This window comes from Pituophis catenifer, unplaced genomic scaffold (assembly GCF_029215685.1).
Source record: "Pituophis catenifer annectens isolate HBS135680 unplaced genomic scaffold, rPitCat1.0.hap2 SCAF_3, whole genome shotgun sequence".
Taxonomy (NCBI): domain Eukaryota; kingdom Metazoa; phylum Chordata; class Lepidosauria; order Squamata; family Colubridae; genus Pituophis; species Pituophis catenifer.
Genome location: NW_027256883.1, coordinates 9248429 through 9254970, shown reverse-complemented (window position 1 = coordinate 9254970; position 6542 = coordinate 9248429).

The window sequence follows — 6542 nt, the reverse complement described above, 5'->3', positions numbered from 1 at the left end:
CAGTCGACATTGTTTGACCGACGGCACCTTGAGGAGTCCCTCTTTGTGGGAGCGTATTGGCCGGTGGGAGGCCGTCAGTGGCAGAAGGCGATCTCGTAAGTTAAGCACCCGTCAATGGTATTTATGATACATTTTTAAATGTTCAGTTGACTGAGGTTCATGTTTAATGAATAAAAGAATATAATAATAATAATACCTGTCTATAATTGCTTGTGTCAAGCTGTTCTGTTGAAATATTTTCATCTGGAGAAATCTGTAGTGAAGTATAAAATAGAACATTTTGGCATCTCTTACATTTATTTATAAAGTAGGGTTCCCCGCCTTTCTCAAATTAAAGAGAAACAGGTGTCTTTGTTCCCAATTTCTTTGGCGTGTGCAGCAATGACTTCTCACTTATAGGTGAGGTTTGGTGGATAAGGTGTTCTGACCCAGCTCCCCAAACATGACACACCCTCTGTAGTTGAAGCAATGATTCCTTTATTAGGGGCGCCAGCAACCCCGGCAAAAAGTTTCTCTCTCACCGCAGGCTAACAAGTCTGTCCGGCAGGGAGATGAATAGTTGTCTGCCACATCTATTCATCTCCGCCCCCTGCCTTTTATCCCCAGAGCTAGGGTGCGGCTTTGCTAGCAGCAGTCCATCCCAAGGATCGGCCCACAGATTTCCACTGCTCTCCTCTCCTCTGCCTTCTGCGCATCTGCATGTCAGGCACGGGACCCAGCTGTTCCTCCTCTTCCTCATCAGCCACCTCCAGACCTGGGGGCTGTTGACTTTCCATTTGAGGGCAGACGGATGGCCCAGACTCCCTCCCTCCCTCCCTCTCTCTCTCTGATTTCTCCATTCCCTCTTCCCCTTCAGGGCTCTCAGGTTGCCTTGATGCTGACCCTGACTTCCACGTCTCCTCCTCATCTGATTCGGCTGCTGGAGGGGCCGGCTGCTGACAGGCCACAACATAAGGACTCAAAATGCATGGATTTAAAAACTCTTCCACCTGACTAGAGAGAGAATTTGGTGCGTAGAGTGGTTTACACCCCCCCTCTGTAAATTCAGCTAATGTTCTCTGCAACTTCTCCCAAGAGACCGGGGCTCCCATCTGGCACACATCTCCAATGAACTCCAGCGAGTTTGTCTGCACCATCAAATTACTCCGTAATGCAACACCGTTCCAATTTAATTATCAGCCTCGTCTCAACGGCCTGCAGCTAAGGATGCTAAAGGTCTGGTGGATGAGTGCATTTAGGAGGAGGAAACAATCCCCTCCAAAGGCTCGCAATCTCTGGGGACCAACCTTCCAGATCCATCAAGGTCAAGGATAAAAAACAACAACAGCAACGGGCTATCCTTTGACCCTCCTGATGTTGTGAACTTCAGCACTTCACAGCTCCAGCTATCATGGCTGGTAACGGTTGGAAAATTATGGTGGGGAAATTTTCCAGTTCAGTTTGCAGCCAGCAGCCCCCGTATCCAGATCAAAGTGAGCATTCAGTTTAATCAGTCAAAAATAGAGCTGGATTTTTGTTTATTGCTGTTGTTCGGTGGCTAAATCATGCCCGACTCTTCACAATCCCATGGACTACAGCACACCATGCGTCCCCTGTCCTTAACAGTCTCCTGGAATCTGCTCAAACCACTGTGTCAATGGCACTAGCAGTAGCAATTAGCACATAGACTTTGTAGAAAGTTAGCACCCACCCCTCTCCTAGAAGAATGAAATATTTTGAGAAATATTAAAAAGGCAGAATGTTATATTTTCCTGGATGAGAAATGGAGAAACGTGTTTTTTTTTAGAGGGAGAAAGCAGCCCCCAACCTTTTCTTAATAAACCACAGCAGATGTCAGCATTTAAGAGATAAAGAGATAGATAGCTCTATTCATAAGATCCAACACAAGAAAAAGACATTAAGCCACAATAGGAATTGCCCAACACCCTTTCAGAACACAAGCCTCTTCATTGCATCATCTCAGCAGCCCAAACCTCAACCAAACCTAACTCAGACAAACACCTAGGATTTGTACTTTGCCTATAGAGGCAGCTATGACCTCTACGAAACCCCTACATGGCCCCATGGAAGTTTGACAACAGTTAATAGAAGACATGTTCTTGCACAGGAACAGAAAGCTCAAGTGCAAAGCTCAAGAGAAGGTATAACCCACCACACACACTCTCAACTCCATGTGATCAGCTGCCCAGAACCCACATGGTTCTGCTTCATCATTAAACCATCTTTCCAATCAGCCTCCATGTTTCTAGTGTCTTTCTCATGGCTTGGAACTGAACCAGATGGATATTTCTTCCCACAGATCCAATATTCCAACTTGGGCTAATATTGTGTTCCTTATGGCTGTTAAAGAATTTGGAACTGAAGTAATTAATTCATGACTTCCCTTCCAAAAATTAGGTTTTTGGATGTGATGATTGCTTGCAAGCAGCGTCTCTCCAGTCACTGTTCTCTAACTGTTGTTCCTGGGAACTTCCATGATTTACCTAATTGCTCCCGGAAATAAAGCAGCAGAAGAAGAGCAATTGTGGCAGGAAGGAAAGACACAATATATTAACGTATGTGCAAGCCCAGGATCTGGGCTCCTGTATGCCTTTGCAATGTCAGCATCTCACAGTGTTTATGGACTGAGCAGAATGTGATCCAGAGACACTGTTTAAGGTGACCCATGTCCTCTTGGGGAAAAACAGGCAGCATCTTCTTCCTTCAGGCTATGGTAAGATATTTGCAAAATATTTTTGCAGATAAAATCACTCAGATTCTCTGAATTAGACTCCGTGTTGTTAACCCAATCAAAAAGGTAACTGGGCAATGTATAAATAGAATAGAATAGAATAGAATAGAATAGAATAGAATAGAATAGAATAGAATAGAATAGAATAGAATAGAATAGAATAGAATAGAAGACTAGACTAGACTAGACTAGACTAGACTAGACTAGACTAGACTAGACTAGACTAGACTAGACTAGACTAGACTGTGGATTGGAGTGTAGTGGGGATGGGATGGGAATAGAGTAGAGTAGAGTGGAGTGGAGTGGAGTGGAGTGGAGTAGACTAGACTAGACTAGACTAGACTAGACTAGACTAGACTAGACTAGACTAGACTAGACTAGACTAGACTAGACTGTGGATTGGAGTGTAGTGGGGATGGGATGGGAATAGAGTAGAGTAGAGTGGAGTGGAGTGGAGTGGAGTGGAGTAGACTAGACTAGACTAGACTAGACTAGACTAGACTAGACTAGACTAGACTAGACTAGACTAGAATGTGGATTGGAGTGTAGTGGGGATGGGATGGGAATAGAGTAGAGTGGAGTGGAGTGGAGTGGAGTGGAGTGGAATGGAATAGAGTAGAGTAGAGTAGAGTAGAGTAGAGCAGAGCAGAGCAGAGCAGAGCAGAGCAGAGCAGAGCAGAGCAGAACAGAACAGAACAGAACAGAACAGAATAGAATAGAATAGAATAGCAGAGTTGGAAGGGACCTTGGAGGTCTTCTAGTCCAACCCCCTGCTCAGGCAGGAAATCCTATACCATTTTAGACAAATGGTTGTCCAATCTCTTCTTAAAAACTTTCAGTGTTGGAGCATTCACAACTTCTGTTGAGAAGTATTTAGGATTGGTCTGGTCTTACAAACATTGAGGAATTTGATAGGATTCTCAGGGATATGAATTTTGCCATCTGAAGGTTGGATTCACCCTCAGTCAACTTGTTTGCAAAGTGTTTGCTTGGGTGTGTTTGTGTGATTAATTTGAGAGGTAATCAGACTCTGTAAACTCCTTAGAGATGGCTGTAAAGCGGTATGAAGCAGTATATAAATCTAAGTGCTATTGCTGTTATCTGCTTGAAATTCCCCTCTGGATTCTAAGTAGGACAAAAGGCAGAAGAATTAATGGACACAACTTTGACATCAGAACTCAAAACAAGGACAAAGTAATAACAGAACCTTTCACCCTCCCAGAACACCACACAGGAGACCTCAGAACGACTGTTTTGCAAAAACAGGATTTAACTTCGGTATTGTGTGAAAGACTGTTGAATTCACGTACATTAAAAGGTTTCAGGCATACTCAGAAGGTCTCAGCAAACACAGTGGGGTTTCTTGCACATTACAAATGTTAATTGATATGGAACTTGTAAACTATCTCCTAGGTAATCTGCATGACCAACCTGCCTTCCCCTCCCCACCTCTTCCCCAATTTAAATCCCACATCAATCTAGCCACTCAATCCACTTGATGAAGAGAGTTGCAGCTGATGAAAGATTAGGCCTTTTAATAAAATGTGTTAATTGGGGAAGATGCCACCCGACTCCTTATGATGTTTTTTCACACCATTGACTAACATGGCTCACCTCTACTGTGTCTTTGAAGGATGGAGTTGAACTTCTGCTTTGAAGAAAGCTCCGGAAGTAATATTTCCATCCAACAGTGACTGACAACTTCTGCTGACAATTGCCAACCTTCCCTTTTCAGTTGTCCCAAATATGCTTTTTTAAAAGGCAACTGGATTTTGTTTTCCCTTGAAGATGTTTTGCATCTCATCCAAGAAGCTTCTTCAGCTTCTACATCCTTGGGCTTTCCTTTGATGCAAACAGTTCGTCCATTCATTCTTCATTCGCCTCCTGTCTTGGCTATTGCACCACGCTTTATGTGGGGCTGCCCTTGAAAAATATCCAGAAGCTTCAATTGGTTGAAAAGGCAGCAGCCCACATGGATTTGCACTGGCTTAGATGTGCACATGTGTCATGTTTCCTGCGGCAGCTGCATTGGCTGTCGATTTGTTCCGGGTCCAATTTAAGCTGTGATTGTCATCTTCAAAGCCCCACATAACTTGGGAACAAGTTATTTGAAGGACCGTCTTTTCCCATATCTATCCAACCTGTTATGTTTATCCCAAGATATAACTTGGAGGCAGGGAGTATTACAGGTCCCATCTCTTAAGGAGGTCCATCTAGCAGGACTAAGAACAAGGGCCTTCTTGTTGGTGGCTCCCTCCCTGTGGAACATCATCCCCATGGAGACATAATTGGCCACCATTTGATACTCTTTTGCAAAGCCCCGAAGATCTGGTTTTGCCAACAGACCTGGGAAACTCAGGGTGGGATGGAACCTGTCAATGACTTATTTGATTTATTAATCATTTATTTATTTATTAATCAAATTTCTATACCGCCCTACTCCTGGAGGACTCAGGGCGGTGAACAGCCAAGATAAAATACAGATAATACAAACATTAAAAATCCCTTAAAATTATTAAATATTTTGGCCGAAACACAGATTAAAACACCCAATTTATAAAACAAATCAAACGAATTAAAAATTTAAAAAGGAGAGCCAGGCCAGGCCAGCCTGCTGAAATAAAAAAGTTTTGAGAGCACGACGAAACGTGCGCAGATCCAGGATCCTCCGTATCTCTGGGGGGAGCTTGTTCCAGATGGTAGGTGCCCCCACAGAGAAGGCTCTCCCCCTGGGGGCCGCCAGTCGACACTGTTTGGCTGATGGCACCCTGAGAAGCCCCTCTCTATGGGAGCATACTGGTCAGTGAGAGGCTATTGGTAGCAGAAGGCGGTCTCGTAAATACCCCAGTCCGATGCCATGGAGCGCTCTAAAGGTGGTAACCAAAACCTTGAAGCGCACCCGAAAGACCACCAGGAGCCAGTGCAGCTCGCGCAGGAGGGGGGTCACATGGGAGCGCCATGCCGCTCCCATAACCACCCATGCGGCCGCGTTCTGGACCAGCTGGAGTCTCTGGGTGCTCCTCAAGGGGAGCCCCATGTAGAGAGCATTGCAGTAGTCCAGGCGGGAAGTAACGAGAGCATGAGTGACCGTATTTAACGAGTCCCTGACAACTGATTGTTGTCACTGGGGGGTGGATTATTGTTTTCTATTGTTTTTCTATTGGGTTTTTATCTTTGTAAACTGCATGGAGTCACAGAGAGTGAGCTGGGCGGCCATATAAATTTTCTTAATTTATTTTTTCTTAGACTAAGAACCGCAGTGGCGCAGTGGTTAGAATGCAGTACTGCAGGCTACTTCTACTGACTGCCAGCTACCTGCAATTTGGCAGTTCAAATCTCACCAGGCTCAAGGTTGACTCAGACGTCCATCCTTCCGAGGTCAGCAAAATGAGGACCCAGATTGTTGGGTGCAATAGGTTGACTCTGTAAACAGCTTAAAGAGGGCTGTAAAAGCACTGTGAAGCACTGTGAAGTCTAAGTGCTATTGCTTAAATAAAATAAGTAAATTCTGCTGTTTATTTCACCTTGTTAGAGAGCTTTATTTCAGGTTAGGGGAAAAGCCATTTAAGAAGGCATGCAATAAATGCAAAAGGAAAACAGGACTGGTGGGTATATAGTGTTGAAATACCAAAGCATAATCATGGCGGTATTTAATAATCGGTGGCAGGGTGGGAGAAATTCCACTCTTCCAATGGAGGGTCTTGTCTCAAGCACTATTGACATGGCGAGAAGTCTGGGATGAATGAAAATAGCACCAGATGTTAATGAATATTAAGAGATGATTATTATTAGAGCAATCAATTCTCATTTT